The sequence below is a fragment of the Protopterus annectens genome, chromosome 6.part0 (assembly GCF_019279795.1).
Source record: "Protopterus annectens isolate FY-2018-M chromosome 6.part0, PAN1.0, whole genome shotgun sequence".
NCBI lineage: Eukaryota > Metazoa > Chordata > Ceratodontiformes > Protopteridae > Protopterus > Protopterus annectens.
This window is the reverse complement of record NC_056737.1, coordinates 1,449,138,604-1,449,156,610: the sequence shown is the minus strand read 5'-3', so window position 1 is coordinate 1,449,156,610 and position 18,007 is coordinate 1,449,138,604.

Below are 18,007 nucleotides of genomic sequence, written 5' to 3'. Positions count from 1 at the left end.
GGAGGACAACACTTTCCTTACAGTTGACGTCTGTGACCTCTACTCCAGTATACCTCATCTGTGACCTCTACTCCAGTATACCTCATAACACAGGAGTGGAATGGGTGGTAGAACACATGAGGTCTAAGGGGGCTTTGGACAACGAGATTTTACTAGTCGAACAACTATTGGACATTATTTTACAGAACAACTACCTCAGATTTAACAACAAATTGTACTTATAAAAGATTGGGGTAGCTATGGGAACACCAGTGGGTGCAAGTTTTGCCAACTTAGTTATGGCATATTGGGAGACCAGGTTTATTTTCAACAGTCCCCATTTTAAGGTAGTAAAAGTCTATAAGAGGTTTTTGGATGACATCTTCATGATGTTAAGAGGGTGACCAACAAGTGGCTGAAAAACTAGTAGACTTTTTCAACCAGACAACCTCTTTTTTGAAATTTACTCAAAACTACCAAGAAAATAGGATTAACTTCTTGGATATTGATCTAGAGAAAGATGAGACTAACAGGGTTTACACCGCTAAGATTTACAGGAAAAGCACTTTCTCAAACTCCTTTTTACACTTCACCAGTGAACACCCAATACATCAGAAAAAATCTGTGGTTAAAGGCCAACTAGTGAGAGCAGCTAGGATGGTGACCACTGAGGAAAAGTTTGAGAAAGAAACCAAACTTTTGTTTGACATGTTTTTACACAGAGGGTACCCCTGTTAGATTTTTGGAGGGTATTTTTGAGGAAGTCATTAGGAAAAGGGCAGAAGGCATATACAAACCAATTTTGGACCTCCACTTGTTAAACGAGGAAAAAGGAAAAAACACTGGATCAGGCAGTAGGGTTAACACAATAAGGAAACAGGAGGGTGTAGACACTATAAGGGCAGAACTAACCTTACAAGAAAACAACATTAAGAACAAGTACCAAATGTCTTTCACTTTAACATACACCCCTGTAGCTAAGGACATACAAAAAGTGGTTAGAAAATGTTGGTTTTACTTATCCCTAAACAAGGAAATTTTTGACCGAATAGGGGAGTATCCGTGCATTAGTTTCAGAAGAGGATCAAACTTAAAACAACTTCTTGAAAAAAGACAGGACAGAATGAGGAAGGAAGGAGAAGGGGGTACCCATAAGTGCAGTCACTGCAACCAATGCACACACATCATATGTAGCAATAAATTCAAGATTAGAGATGAGACTTTTTTTACTAAATACACTTACAACTGTAACACAAGAAGTGTGGTTTATCTTGCTGAATGTCAGGTTTGCCAGGCATTTTATGTGGGTAAGACAGACCGTAGACTTAAGGACCGGATTTACGAACATGTATATGCCATTAGTAAGAAGAACATTAACAATGCATTAGCAAACCATTGTGAACAAAAAGAAGGCCACTACTTTAAATTTAGGGTTATATCACAGACTAGGCAGAACACGGAAAACAAATGGGGGGCCAACGACAGTTTAGTGAAATTGTTATTAGAAAGGAATGAACTGAACTGGCAACTAAGACTAAATGAACATACAGAACCAGGGTTAAATGAAGCTTGCAGTATTGCATGCATTTTAAAACTAAAAAGTTTATACAGGTAGTATAGCAAAACTTTTAACGGGGACCCAGAGTAACATTGTTTTTTACTTTGAAAAGAACAAAATTAAATACAAGATATAGTTTTGTAAATATGTTTTTTATAAATAATAATTTAATTACATACACACCTGTAACTTTTTACATATTTTTAATAATATAGATTTTTTTTACAAACACGGAGGAACTTATATATACATATACACATATACATTTTTAAATATATACACATTAAATAAATTTAAAATATTTTAAACATATATATTTTTCGTACAAGTTAATATATATATATATATTTTTTACCTAGGTAGGTACAAAAAAGGAGTGTTTTTAACAACTATTAGGCTAAAAACCCTCAAGGTAAACACTACATTAAAACACTAGGGGGAACTGTTGACACTTTAGAGAGTAGATACAACAACATTTTATTCCTCAATGCCAACACCTTTATTTACACTACTTGCATGTCCTTTTTGTATTTTAGGATATTATTATTATTACTGAAAGTAAAGGAAAGAACAGGGTGTTCACTACACATTTACATATACTAATAAATTGTACTGCATAAGAATATGTATGTTAAGAGAAGTTCGATAACGGACATGGTTTATTGTTCAACAAAGGTATAACCATTTAATCAATGGACTGTGTAATTACAGAAAATCAGAAAAGGACATTTAAATGAATTTTGTGTGTATTAATTACTACACTGGATTTATATACAAATTTTTTTATGTATATACAAAACAACACTTTGAGGTTTGCTGGTAAAAAGTTGATTCTTACTTCTTCCTGATAGGACAGGAATGAAGGAAGTGACTATTTAAGTGTAACAGTAACTAGGGAAGGATGTCTGAAGAAGTTCGGGTATAACCCGAACGAAAAGCGCTTAACATTTACATGGATTTTGTTTTGGTAGTTTTATTAAAAACGATATTGTGCATTAAACTTGCTCTGGATATCCCTACTTTTCTATTTTCTCGCTCGTTTGGCAAAATGTGCACTTGCTTTGGATACTGGTGTACTCTTTACTGTTAAATACAGCAACTGAGTAACATTTAACTACGTGGTGTTCCAGGTCCTATTCCGGAGCTGAGGTTTTTTTGTTTCTTCTGTTTGTGGACGTTTATTGGTGTTTACAGTTAAGGTTCATATACACAACACATGCAGAAAGCTATAATTCAAAATGGAAAGGGATAGTGATGAAACTGTGGGGGGGGGATTCTAGAGATAAACAGAGAGTGGGATTTTGGATGCAGATCATCAAGGAGAATACCCACAAACCACACAGAATATTATATCTATAAAGTAGCAGAAAGTATTCTAAGAACCAAGTCTACACGAGAACGGACAAAAGATTTTTCCGACAGGTATGACTGCATTTAGGGGGTACAGAGAATAGTCAGGAGGGGGCTGGAATTTATTGCAGAAAACTGGCAAAGAAACCAAGGTATTGGCAACAAATAACTAGAGAGGGAAAGGTAAGAGAATGGGAAGAAGCCAAGAAGATATTTGGACTGCAGGCTAGAGACTGCTTTCCCTCCCAGGAATTGATATCAGAGTACAGGCTAAGAGAAAGGGAAGAAAGGGATAGAGGAATCTTAAGTGAAATACCTGCTCTGGTAGAGTTTTTAGTTTAATCTAGAATAGAAGCTGCTGTTAAAGGGGGATAATTACTAGGCCATATAAAATACTGTACAATAACTATAAGAATCAGAAAAGGTTAGAAAATGTAGGGAAGGGAAAGCATGGCAAAGACGGTTAACTGAGAGCAGCAACTGGTGAAAGCTCTATGACTGAATACATTTTCTGTCAAAGAAGTTATCAAAAATTAAAATGTGAAGATGTTTCCTAGCTCAATTTATTAATAGTCAGAGAAAAAATGTATAGCTTCAAGTTCTTCAAAACCAATAGTTTTTCTGTCAAAATTTCAACTGTTTGGTTAAGAGAGAAGAGACTTAAACATGAATCACTCAAGAAATGGTACTCAGGATTCTTGTGTTAAAAAAGGCATTCGGTCAATATTATCTAGTATACAGAATATATTACTTTAAACAGATAAACTGGATATAAAATAGAATGTTTCAAAGAAGAGACCAGAAACAGGATGGAACATTCTGAAGCTATTATGAAACAGAAGAAGGCACAAATCAACAGTATAGAAGAGGCTTTGAATGATCATGAACACAGAATAACTTGAGGTGAGTCGCATACTGAATTTCTTTTAAAACAAAATAACTGGCTCACTGAAAAACTTGATTTAGAAAATAGATAGAGATGAAATAACACTAGAATTTATGGTATACCTGAAAAGTATGGGGGAGACAATATAATACACTTCTTAACTACTTGGCTACATAAAAAGTACAGTTGTGTACCTACCATAAATGTAGATGTTCGACTGTATTCACTGTTGCAATCATTACTCTTGGGTTATCCTGCTGGCAGGCTACCCGCAGTCGGCCAGAATTCCAAAGTCTAGGTCCGGCATTGGTTGCTGTCGCCTCTTCCCTGACGTCAGTGCGCCAGGGGTATAAAAGATGCAGCCGACGCCATTTTCTTCAGTTTTTCTTGCCCCAAATGTCAGGTGCCCCTAAATTGGAAGGCTGAAAGGATATGCAAATAAAAATACATGCACAAAAATAACATGTCCTTCATCTACAAGCAAATACACCAAATAGGTTGTATAGGATAGAAAAGTGCAGATAAGCCCCAGCAAAGAAAAGGGGGATGGTGGGTGGGTAACCTGGACTGCAACAGTGAATACACTCGAACATCTACATTTATGGTAGGTACACAACTGTACTATGTTCATCGTGTTTCACTGTTGCAGTCATTACTCTTGGGTTGAATCCCAAAGCTGAGGTTGGGTGGCTGGGCTAAATAGGATTAGGAGAGGCTATGAGGCCCTGCAGAACTGCAGTGGCAAAGCCTGCTCTGGACTTAGAGTAAAGAGGTAAGTGGTAGTGCTTTGTGAAGTTGTGCACTGAACTCCAAGTTGCAGCCTCTAAGATATCTTTGGTTGGTTCTCCTCTGAGGAAGGCTGCTGAAGTGGCTGCTGCTCTGGTGGAATGAGGCCTAATGTCCTTAGGCACTGATTTGCCATGTTGAAAATAGCAGAATGGATGCAATGGCCTATCCATTTAGAAATAGTCTGTTTTGAGATGGCCTTTCCTTGTGAACCTGCAGCATAAGAATCTAAAAGTTGCTCAGTCTTTCTGAAAGCTTTATTTCTGTCCAAGCATAATCTTAACTGCCTGTGTATGCCCAAAAAATGCAGAATTTTCTCACCCTTGTTCTGTGGATTAGGATAAAAGGTTGGCAAGTGAATGGTTTGGTTGAGGGCCACACTGGATACCACCTTAGGCATAAATGTAGGGTTTGTCCTCAGAGAAACCCTGTCTGGGTGAAAAATTATGAAATGTTCCACAGCCATGAGTGCTTGTAACTCTGAGACTTACCTTGCAGAGGTTATTACTAGCAGCAGCTGTTTTCCAGGATAAGAATTTTATATCTGATGTTGATGCTGGCTCGAAAGGAGGCAGTGTGAGTTTTTCCAAAACATAAATGAGGTCCCAGGCCAGAATTGGTGCTCTCCTTGGAGGCCTAATGTTTTTGGCCCCTCTGAGGTACTGCCTTATTAAAGGATGAGAAAAGATAGGTGGTTCCGTATTGTAATGGGCTGAAATGGCAGAGGCATGAATCTTAATAGATGAGAAAGAAAGGCCTTTGTTTAGCATCTCAGTTAGGTATTGTAAAATCTGAGGGATATTTGGTACACACGTGTCTATGCCTTGTTCCTGGTTCCAAGCAGAGAATCTCTTCCATTTTTCTGCATAAGATTTTCTGGTACTGGGCCTCCTGGCCTCCAAGATAACATCCATAACAGCTTTTGAAAGAGGAGTGTTCTGAATGTCTACATTATCTGCCATGCTGCCAGATTTAAGGTCCTGAGTTGGCTGTGCAGGATCTGACTGTTTTGTTGGGTCAGGAAGTGAGACATTTGAGGCAGTATCCATGCTGGACCTTGAGACAAGCTCTTCAGGATTGGGTACCAGTGCTGGCGTGGCCAGTCTGGTGCAATCAGTATCATTTTTGGCTTCTCTTGTCCAACCTTTAGGAGTACCCTGGGAAGGAGAGGCAGTCGGGGAAAGGCATATACTGTTAGATTTTTCCAGCTGAAGTATAGAGTGTCCACTTTCCATGCTTGCTTGTGATAAATCCTTGTGCAAAATCTCTGTAATTGGCAGTTGTGAGGGGAGGCAAATAGATCTATGTCTGGGCATCCCCATTTCCTTATTATCATGCTGAGGACTTGTGGATCCAGTTTCCATTTGTGGGGATCCATGAGGTTTGTGCTTAGTTCGTCTGCCAGAGTATTTGTTTTTCCTGGCAGGAATTGTGCTTGCAGGTGAACTTGATAAGCCAATGCTGTGTCCCATAAGGTCATTGTTCGTCTGCAGAGGGGGTAGGAATGTGTACCTCCCTGTTTGTTTATGTACCACATGACCGTAGTGTTGTCTGTCTTTATCAGTAACTGTCCTGGATGAAGCAGGTCCTTGAAAGCTGTCAGGGCATTTTGAACAGCTAGCATCTCTTTTTGATTGATGTGAAGATGCATCTGGTTTGCAGACCATGTGCCCTGAATACATTTTCCTGCCATATGGGCCCCCCAGGCATAATCTGATGCATCCGTTGTCAGTGTTTGTCTGGCTGGGGGTAAACTGAATGGCAGACCCTTGTTGTAATGACAGGCTTCTGCCCACCATCGAAACTCCTGTTGCAGGCAGGGAATGAGTGCAATTACTGTCTCCAGGCTGTGGCAATGTTGAGTCCAAACACCTTTTAGATACCATTGCAGTTTCCTCGTATGCAGTCTGGCATATGGAATTAGTAGAATGCAGGATGCCATGAAACCCAAGGCCTGCAGGATTTTCCTTGCAGATAAGTGGGTTTTTGTTGCCAAATTCTTGAAGCAAGTAGTCAGTTGCTTTTGTTTGTCTGGCGTGAGATAAGCCATCTGGGCAGTTGTATTTAGGCTTGCACCCAGGAATATTATCTCTTGAGACGGCACCAGTTTTGATTTATTTTCGTTTACTGTGTACCCTAGGCCAATTAGTAATCTTTTTAAAAACGCCAGATGCTTTAGAAGAATGTCTTTGTTCTCTGCTTGAAACAGGCAGTCGTTCAAGTAGGGGTATATTTGAATTCCTTTTTGTCTGCAAAACGCAATTACTGGTGCCAGGCATTTTGTGAAGACCCTGGGCACAGTAGATAAGCCAAAGGGCAATGCAGAGAATTGGTAATGCATTGAGCCAGCTATGAATCTGAGATATCTTCTGCAAGATTGTCTGATTGGGACATGCAGATATGCCTCTTTTAGGTCCAAAGTTACGAGCCAAGCCTTCTTGCCCAGCATGGGCAGTAGCTGCTGTAGAGTCAACATCTTGAATTTTGGAACTTCTAGAAATGTATTTAGTATAGACAGGTCCAGTATTGGTCTCCAGGTTTTGTCCTTTCTGGGTACTGGGAAAAGTCTGGAGTAAAAACCTTGCCCCTGCTCTTGTTGTGGTACATGCTGAATGGCCCTCATATCCATGAGGGCTGTAATTTGTTTTTGTGCTCTGCCCATTGATTGTGTGGCAGGTCTGGCATACCTTTTGACCTTGGTAGAGTGTGAAAATAGAACCTGTAGCCTTGGGATACTATGTTCAGGACCCATTTGTCTTGAGTAATCCTTTGCCAATTTGATGAAAAAAGTGCTATTTTTCCCCCTAAGGGGGCTGCCAAAAGAAAAGTGCTTGGATCTGGTAGAGAAAAGTCATTGAGACTGTTTCCTGAAAGGTTGTGATTTGTCTTCTCCGCTTTTGGCGGTAGAAGCACCCCATTGTTTAGACCTGTATGAGCCTTGGGGCTGAGAGCTGCCTCTGGGACACCTGTATCTGCCTCTATGTGGTCTGTCTGACACTGGAAAGGACCAATTTTTAGAAGGCCAGTGTCTGCTAAACCTGGGTGGCTGTACCTGTAAGAAATCCTTGACTGCATGGATTTTGCTTTATCCTCCATTTTTTCAACACCTCCTCTGCTTTTGTACCAAACAAAGTGTCATGCTGTAATGGTGCATCTAATAATTTTGCTTTAACACGATCAGGCAGATTTTGTTCTTTTAACCAAGCATGCCTTCTAATAACAGAACCTGTAACAGCGGCCCTGCAAGAGGCCTCCAGTGAATCATAACCACATTGCAAAGCATGTTTTCCCACTTGTTCAGCTGCATGCAATAAATCCTGCAATTCCTTGTTTTCTGAACATTCAGTATTTGTCAACATTTTCTGTTTAAGCAGTGACATAAATATTGCTGATATTTAAACATATGAAACTGACTATTTAAAGCCCTTACAGCCAGGGTAGCAGAAGTGTAGACTTTTTTCCCCCCATCTGTCTAGAGCCCTGGAATCCCTATCAGAGGGGACAGGGTTTTTTACAGTGGAAGCTTTAACCCCCTTGGGACCCTGAGATATAGTTTCTGGGTCAGCAGAGGGGTTTTTATACAGGAATTTATGAGAATCGGGACCCTGTAGTATCTGTCTGGCTTATCAGGTGCAGGGGGTAAAGAGTCTGGGGACAGGCTGGACTCTGAAAATACAACATCTACAATGTCTAGAACAGGTGGAATAGCAAAGGGTCTGTGCTGATGAAGTAGCAGAAAGTCTCTGAGCCTTTTCTTAGATTTAGAACAATCTTGGCTCTCCCAGTGGAAATGTTCCCTCATGGTATGCAGGGTTTCCCCAAAAGAATAATCCTAAGGAGGAGAGGCTGAAGGAATGGATTCTTCAGCATCAGAATCCTCATAGGGAAGCATGGAGTAATCCTGTTCAGAAGAGGAATCAGAGGAAATAGAAACCTGATCAGAAGAATCATACTCTGTCTCTTGCCTAGGCCTCTTATCAGGAGGGGGATGGGAGCCCCTGATCAAAGTAATTAGGTCTTCGGCCATTTTGAGTATCTGTTTTTTAGGCATGGAAGTCTGAGTAGGAGAATGCTGTACTTGTTTCTTTGTCTTTAATGCTGCTTTAGTCTTTGTCTTTGAAGCTGAAGACGGCTTAATATATAGTTGTGTAGGTCTGAAGACACACTCAGAAGCCGATGCCTGCTCAGCGGCTCCGGACCCATCTGAGGGAATGCTTTCAGAGTGTCCAATACCTTGAGTATCCAGAGGCGCAGTCGGCTCCACGTGTGAGTCAGAAGCGGCCTGTGGCTCAGAGGTAGCGGGCGCCAGGGGCTGCGAAAGCGCCTCACTGAGAACCGGCGAACCGGCGACTGGCCTAGTAGAGGCTTCGTCGTCGGTTTTGGACCTCGGATGCCTATCCCTTTCCTTGTCCTTGCGTTTTTTGCAAACTCCGGTAGTCGGCTGATCCGACGGCATTATATAATTAAAACTTCGGCCAAAGTAATGGAATGCAAAATCGAACCGACCCTTGATAGTACGTTGGTTAAATCTAGCACAAAACTGACAACTAGCAACGTTATGATCAGGGCCTAGGCAAGAAATACAGTAAGAGTGAAAATCCTTATGAGGTATTTGCTTCCCACAAGAAATACAATTGTTAACTTTTTCTGACATCGGTCTGGAGCAAGAAAAAAGTTTCCCCAACAGGGTACTTAGCTTTAATGAAGACTTCGGTTCTGAAATTCGTATTTGATAATCTCAGGAGTCGGCCGACTGGCACTTGCGAACTGCTTTTGCTTCGGGCACCGCGCAGCAAGAAAGACTAAAGAAAATGGCGTCGGCTGCATCTTTTATACCCCTGGCACACTGACGTCAGGGAAGAGGTGACAGCAACCGACGCCGGACCTAGACTTTGGAATTCTGGCCGACTGCGGGTAGCATGCCAGCAGGATAACCCAAGAGTAATGACTGCAACAGTGAAACACGATGAACATCATTAAATCGACCTGAAGCTTTATCTTTTGGAATTGAAAGAGCACATAAATCCCTGACGGCACATTCTACACAGGAAAACTGAGTTTAAGTTTGTGTCTAGCTTAGTAAAAGATGAAATATTAAAAGCATCATGGTCCAGCCCCACCTATTAAAATAGGTGACCGTGTAGTCAGATTTGACAAGGACTATTCCAGTAAAGTAATGAGTAAAAGAAAATCCTGTTTACCGCTAATCAAGGAACTTAAACAATATTAAAGCCACTTTGGTGTTTTCTGCAAAAAACAAATTATTCCTTTCAGAAGAAACCAAAATATTTAACACTCTGGAGGACGTATCCACTTTTGTTAACAGCAATAAAATTCTTAATACTGAAGAAATGGAGTGGAAAGGTATATCTCTGAAAAGACAAAGTGAGCTGAATTCTTGGAAAAAAAAGAAGTTATGTCTGACCATAAAGTTCCATCTGTGTTGTTGATCTTCGTTCATTCATTACGATGGGTTATCGGTTCCGTCCTCGGAACCGAGCCGGCCTTATACAAAGCTCGTGTCAGCCAAAAACTCTCGAGCGAAGATCCTACCCACAATGCTCTGCTCCCCGTTACCTCAAATCGAGTTTGCAAGTTGATAGACAAAAGCAGAGGCTACCTCTGGTCATAACAGACCTACAAGAATGGAAGAAGAACCATATGAAATACACCAGGAACCTCCGGAGGGGGATGGAGGGTGGGGAGTAATGAATGAATGAAGATCAACAACACAGATGGAACGTTATGGTAAGACATAACTTCTTTATCTGATGTTGTTAATCTTCGTTCATTCCTTACGATGGGACAGAGTCCCCAGCTACCTATATCCCTTAGATGACCCTCATGGAAGGACATTCCTGACCACCATGGAACCAAAAGAAGCTCTTCCTCTGGAGGCCAAATCCAATTTGTAATGAACAATAAAGGTATGGGGATTGGCCCAAGTCGCAGCTGAGCAAATGTCATTGAGGGAAGCCCTAGCATGGAAAGCTGCTGAAGTTGCCATTGATCTTGTGGAATGGGCTTTCACTTTGCGAGCCAAGGTGATGTTGTTCTTGTTGTAGATGAAGGTAATACAATTTCTCAACCATGATGCTAATGTACTTTAGAAACAGGGCAACCTAGTCTTGGTCCAGAAAAAGCCAGAAATAATTGGTCTGATTTACGGGTAGATTTTTTGTCCAAATAAAAATGGATTTGCCTATGAACATCTAGGGAGTGCAGGCAATACTCTCCCTTGTTAGAACGATTAGGAAAAAATACTGGGAGGTCAATAGACTGGTTGATAAACCATTATGACACAACTTTCGGTAAGGAGGAGGAATTAGTTCTCAGTGAGACTCTATCCTTATGGAAAATAAGGTAGGGATATTTGATGCATAAGGCTTGAAGTTCTGACAGATGTCTGGCCGATGTGACAGCAACCAGAAACAAGGTTTTCCAAGAGAGGTATTTTAAGTCACATAAAGATGCAGGTTCAAAGGGGGGTGCTGTTAGGGCTTGCAGCACCAAAGCCAGGTCCCAAGGTTGTACTGGTTCTCTAAAGGGAGGTTTTAGGTGAAAAACGCCCTTCAAGAAAGTCTTACAGAGTTTGTGTGTCATAAGTGATGAGTCCTGGAAGCTAATGTGGAAATTAGAAATGGCAGCTAAATTAATACGAACAGTAGAGGCTGATACCCCAGATTAAAAGAGATCTGATAAATAATCTAATACCACCGAAACTGGGGCTGAAAATGGGTCCAATTGTTTGTTCGATGCCCATAAGGTAAATCTTTTCCATTTGCTGAGATAGGTTAGCCTGTTGGATGATTTTAAGAGATGCAATAAGAATATTGCGCACCAAGGAGAAGAGGTTAGCCTGCCAATCATTGGAAGTAGAGAAAAGTACAGTTGTGTACATTTACCATAAATGTAGATGTTAGAGTGTATTCACTGTTGCAGTCATTACATTTGGGTTATCTGCTTGCAGGAAGCTTCCAGGACTCGTCACTTATGACACACAGACTCTGTAAGACCATCTCTTCTTCCATGATGTCAGGTAGTCGGGTATAAAGCATGCAACCGACGCCATTACATCAGTTTTTCGTGCCCCCATAATGGGAAGCAATTATATATAAGGATACACCTCCAACAAAAAGCAAATACACCAGAAAGCTTAAATACAGTAAACAAGACGAACGGTATAGCCAACAGAAGTCAGGGGGCTGGAGGGAGGGTTAACCAGGACTGCAACAGCGAACACACTCGAACATCTACATTTATGGTAAATGTACACAACTGTACTATGTTCTTTGTGTTTCACTGTTGCAGTAATTACATTTGGGTAGATTCCCAAAGCTAAGGAAGGGTGGAGGCAATTAGAGAGCATTAGGACCAGCTATTAGGCCCTGCTAGACTGCAGTGGGAAAACCAGCTCTGGATTTAGAAAAAATAGGCAAGTGGTAATGCAAATAGGCCAGGTAGCAGCTTCTAGGAAGTCCCTGGTAGGAACACCTTTGAGAAAGGCTGTTGAAGTAGATGCAGCCCTGGTGGAATGTGATCTTATCCCCTGTGGGGCAGGTTTTCCATGGTGCTTATAGCAGAAATGAATGCAATGGCTTATCCACTTAGAAATGGTTTGCTTTGAAATGGCCTTCCCCTCTGCCCCTGCAGCAAAGGTAACTAGCAGCTGTTCAGTTTTCCTGAGAGGCTTAGTCCTGTCCAAATAAAATTTAAGTTGTCTGTGCAAGTCCAAAAGTGCAGTATTCGTTCTCCTTTGTTCTGTGGATTAGAAAAGAAGGTTGTCAAATGAATGGACTGGTTGAGGGTCACAATGGATACCACCTTGGGCATAAAGGAAGGATTGGTCCCGACAGACACCCTGTCTGCATGGAAGATGATGAAGGGCTCCACTGCCATGAGGGCCTGTAATTCAGACACACTTCTTGCTGAAGTGATGGCTAGTAGGAAGGCTGTTTTCCAAGAAAGGAATTTCAACTCTGCAGTTGCAGCTGGCTCAAAAGGAGGTAGAGTGAGCTTTTCCAATACAAAGTTAAGGTCCCAGGCTGGAGTAGGGGCTCTCCTGGGTGGTCTTAAATTTTTGGTCCCTCAGAGGAATTGCTTCAGCAGGGGGTGAGAGAAGAGGGGTGGCTCAGTACTATAATGTGCTGAAATGGCTGAGGCATGAATTTTAATAGAAGAGAAGGAAAAGCCCTTGTGAAGCATCTCTGTTAAGTATTAAAGAATATGTGGTAAGCTGGGCACAGTTGTGCCCATCCCCTGAGTTTGGCTCCAGGAACAGTATCTTTTCCACTTTTCAGCATAGGATTTTCGAGTACTAGGCCTCCTTGCCTCCAGAATGACATCTAGCACTTGCTTACTGAGGGATGGTAATTAGCCAGGCTGCAAGGTTCAGGGTTTGAAGCTGGGGGTGCAGAATCTGGCCCTCCTGCTGGGACAGCAGGGAAAGGGTCTGAGGGCAGGTGCCATGGTTCCAGCAGTGACATTCTGTGCAAGAGGGGGTACCAGTGTTGGCATGGCCAGTCTGGTGCAAGGAGTACTGTCCTTGGTTTGTCCCGTTTGATCTTTAGTAGAACTTTAGAGAGGAGAGGCAGAGGGGGAAAAGCATAAACTGAGAGGCTTTCCCAGGTGAAGGACAGGGTATCCACTTTCCAAGCTTGTTTGTGGGGAGTCCTTGTGCAGAATATGTCCAATTGGTAGTTCTGAGTGGAGGCAAACAGGTCTATCTCTGGGCTCCCCCATTTGTTTCTCAAAATGTTGAATATCTTTGGTTCCAGTTTCCACTCGTGTGGGTCCATGAGATTTCTGCTTAGGTCGTCTGCCTGTAAATTTAGCTTGTCTGGCAGGAACTGAGCTTGTAGGTGCACTTGGTAGTTACAGGCTGTGTTCCACAGAGCCATGGCTAGTCTGCAGAGAGGGTATGAGTGGGTTCCCCCCCTGCTTATTTATGTACCACATAACAGTGGTGTTGTCTGTCTTTACCAATAATTGTCCTGGAAGAATGTGGTCCTTGAAGACTGTCAGAGAATTCTGTACAGCTAACATTTCTTTTTGATTGATATGCAGGTGCATTTGACTCGGATTCCATTTGCCCTGAATGCACTGCCCTGCCAAGTGAGCCTCCCATGCATAGTCTGATGCGTCCGTTAGGGTTTGGCGGAAGGGAGTAGAGTGAATAGCAGCCCCTTGTGGTAGCAGGCCTCTGCCCACCAAAGGAACTCTGTCTTTATACAAGGAATAATAGGAATCATTGATTCCAGGTCCTGAGAAGGTTGACACCATAGGTTTTTTAGATACCATTGTAGTTTCCTCATATGCAGTCTTGCATATGGAATTAGTAGGATGCAAGAAGCCATGAACCCCAGGGCTTGCAGTATTTTCCTTGCAGAGTGCTGGGTCTTTGTGGCCAGTAGTTTGAAGTAGGCTGTCAAATAAACTTGTTTCTCTGGAGTGAGGTAGGCCATTTGGGAAGTTGTGTTCAAGCTTGCTCCCAGGAATACAATTTGTTGGCAGGGTACTAGGTGAGATTTCTTTTCTTTTATGGTGTACCCCAGAAAGGTTGGCAGTTTCGTTACAAATGCCAGATGATTTAATAGTATGTCCTGGCTTTCTGCCTGAATTAGACAATCGTCCAGATGTGGGTATATTTGAATATTTCTTTGCCTGCAAAATGCAATGATTGGAGCTAGGCACTTTGTGAATACCCTGGGTGCAGTAGATAAGCCAAAGAGGAGTGCAGAGAACTGACAGTGCATGTAGCCTGCTTTGAAGCGTAGGTATTTTCTGCAAGACTCCCTGATAGGGATGTGCAGGTATGCTTCCTTTTAAGTCTAGTGTTGCCAACCATGCATCTTTGCCTAGCATACGAAGCATCTGGTGAAGAGTCAGCATCTTGAATTTTGGAATCACCAGAAATGTATTTAGAGTAGAAAGGTCCAGGATAGGATGCCATGTATTGCCTTTTCTGGGTACCAGGAAAAGTCTCGAATAAAACCCTTGTCTCTTTTCCTCTTCTGGTACCAACTGAATAGCCCCCATGCTTAAGAGAGAGAGAGTACTTGATTTTGGGCCTCTGCTCACTAATTTAGGGGTAGATCTGGCCACCCGTTTGGTTTTGGTAAAGTGTAGAAGTGAAATCTGTATCCTTGGGACACTATATTTAAAACCCATTTGTCTTGGGTAACGAGTTCCCAGTTTTTGGCCTGCAGACCAATCTTTCCGCCTAAAGGAGCATTCAGTTGGGAAGTACTTGGAAGTTTCAAAAGCAAGTCATTGAGACAGTTTTCCATAGGGGGGTGTCTTACTACTCCCTGATTTGGGTGCAGAAACACCCACTGCTTAGTCTTGTGTGTCCCCTGGGACTGAAACCTGGGTTTCTGCTATGTCTGGGTTTGGCTTGAGAAGACCTTGAAGAAGGACCAATTCTTAGACGGCCAGTGCATACTAAATCTAGGAGGCTGAACTTGTAAGAAATCTTTAACAGTTTGCATAGATTTAGCTTTATCTTCCATCTTTTTCAGAACTTCCTCAGCCTTGTTGCCAAACAGGCGGTCCTGATTTAAGGGAGCATCCAACAATTTAGCTTTAACATAATCAGGTAAAGATTGCTCCGTAAAGGACCACTACGGGAAAAACATTTAAAAAGATATGTTTTTTAACTTTTCCTTAAGTTTGGCTCACTGTAAACCTGTATGCACCAGATAGAAGTAATTACTAGTACTTTTATTCAGTTTGTAACCCTGACTTACCTCCTGGGGGCAGACATCCTGATGAGAGTTTGTTGTGTTCTAACACTGTGGGTCCACTGTTTGAGAATGCAGTGCCCATAGCTGGGCTGTCATGTAAGACTTCCATTCACTTAGAATGGAAGAAAAGGAAAGAGCAGCTAATTCTGACAGGCCTCAGTAAAAGTATCATTTACTGTCAAACAGTGCCTTTTACAAATGTGTTTGCTTACGATGTGTTACACATTATGTGAAAAAAATCTTCCAGATCTGCCAGCTCATTGCTGAGATAAAGACTTTATTTAGACATTCAACACTGATCTGCTTCAGTTGCTTCTCAAGTTACTCCTCCCATGTTCTCAACCTCAGCTAGAAGAGTTTCACATTTCCTGCCCTGCTAGGTTCAGCTAATTTGAATGACAATACACATCAAACAGAGCTGCTTGCAGTCAGCCAGGTGTGCCTCTGAAACTGTTCCCTCATCTCTCTCCTTACTGCTATCATCTGAATAGCACTTTCATAGTAAGTCATGGTATAAATATGCTGTTGGCAAACCTTAATGTTGTTTGTCTTTTCGGCTTTTCCCAGTTAGGGGTCACCACAGCTGAACTCTGGTCCGCTAATGATTGGCAGTAGATTTTTTATGGTGCCGAGTTGCCAGCCCGACGCCCAATCTTCAGCGAAAGCACGCCCATTCACGCATCTCTTCGGAGGCCACTCGACCACAGGGTGGATATCTAAATATTCCTCTGAACATGCCCGTAACATACACAGATAACAATTAATCTGGTCCACTCTCCGATTTAGCCATGACTGCAAATTCATACTCTAACCAAAATTAATATTTATATCTACCTTACACAAAATTGCAGTCCTCTGCATTTTTATCCATTAGGCATGCCACTAATGTGTCCTTCTACTTGCAGTTACTACTGCTGTTGTGCGCACATATTCATTGCTGGTATGTTTTTTTTTTTTTTAAGCAGCTTATTCTTTACTTCATGCTATGCACTGCCCACTCTCACTGTTCGACAGTGTGCATACTGTTCTTGTTCACTCTCAATATTGTTTTCTTTTGCAGGTTTCCACAACATGCTTTTCTATTCATCAATATACAGAAATTAACACTTTTCCGCAAGAAGCCATGTAAACCAGACTACCTCCAACAGTATGCTTTACACAAGTCTTTTTTTTTTTTTGTAATCATGACTTGCAAATCAATTATCATATGAATTTAGTTCTTACAGAAGGGATCAACCATGAGGGGCCATTTATCCCAGGAACATCAACAGCTGCCCACAGTTTGTACGATTATACACAAACACCAACTCATGGGTATAACGGGGCTGGGTATGGCTTTGGCTTCATTAAAAAAGGGGTGCAAAGGGCAAACTTTGGGTTTTAAATAGCTGAGCTAAAACATTAAAGTAATTGCAAGCCATCAAATGTACAAACAGCCCATAACAATAAAGCACACAAAAATAAGACATTCTGTAAAGTTAGTATATAGAGCAATTGCGTAGATAACACACCTTTCAGCTATTTTCCCATCTACAAGTGCATAAGTTGTGAAGCCTGATGAATAATTGAGTCTGGCTTTCAGAACAGGATGGGACAAGCTGAGCTAACAGGTATCATGCTGAGGAGATGAATTCATTATGCAGACATCATGACTCCTTAGTGATTAACTTCAATAGACTGTTCAACTACAGAACATGAGGAAGGTAAGATGCATATGCATGGGGACCCTAAGTGACAGACAGTGGCTTAGCATGCTCATGGGAATCAACAGCATCAGATGAGGTATGAGCAGAGTCATTTAGGAAACAGGTTTTTAAACCAAAGAACAAATACACATCAATTACCTAGTTTTTCTGTCACCAAGCAGTTACATTTAAGCATACACAGCTCACCAGAAAGTAGCTACAATCAAATGAACAGCCATATTTATGAAATTACTATTATACCATCTGACTTTACATTACTGGTTTCCTTACAGGAATACCAGACTGTTAATGAAAATCACAAAGCAAGGCATGTCAACAATGGATGGCAGGCATTATAGGTGACACTGAATATTGTTCACACCATACTGTGGCACTTTTGCACAACTGGGCAATATACTAAAGTGCAGTCATCAGAACTCCCCTTCTCTCTGCATCAGACCATATAGCAGTGTCACCGTGGCTTCCAGGTGCAGTTTGTAGCACAATGTGCAAATGTCAGGTATGCACACTTTCTGAGAAATTCTTCTTCCTGACAATGAATGCTTAGACATGCATCCCTTATCCGGAATGTGTTAGATGAAGTGAAGCCACTGCTGTGTATTTGTGCATACATGACCACCTGTAATGCATTACTAAAATCATATGAAGCACCACTGGAAACCCCTTTCATCAGCACTATCACTGTAGGTCCATCAAATCATGTGCAACAACCCAGCATCAGTTTCTCTAATCACTGATGACAGCTGGGCAAGAACAGTTAGGGAGAAAAGATATGACCCTTGGTCATGTGCATAGTTCTCACTGTACATTTAGAATATCTTCTACCCTCACTTTATATTTGCAAGATATTTCTTCCTTTTAAGATATCACCATGCTTCCTTTTTTGGTGCAAACAAAGGCAGGTGTTAAATAGCACTTTTATTGCTTACCCCTGTTAACTTTAATCCACTGCCAACAACAAAGATTAGGGTAAGGTTTGAATGCACTCCATAAAGCA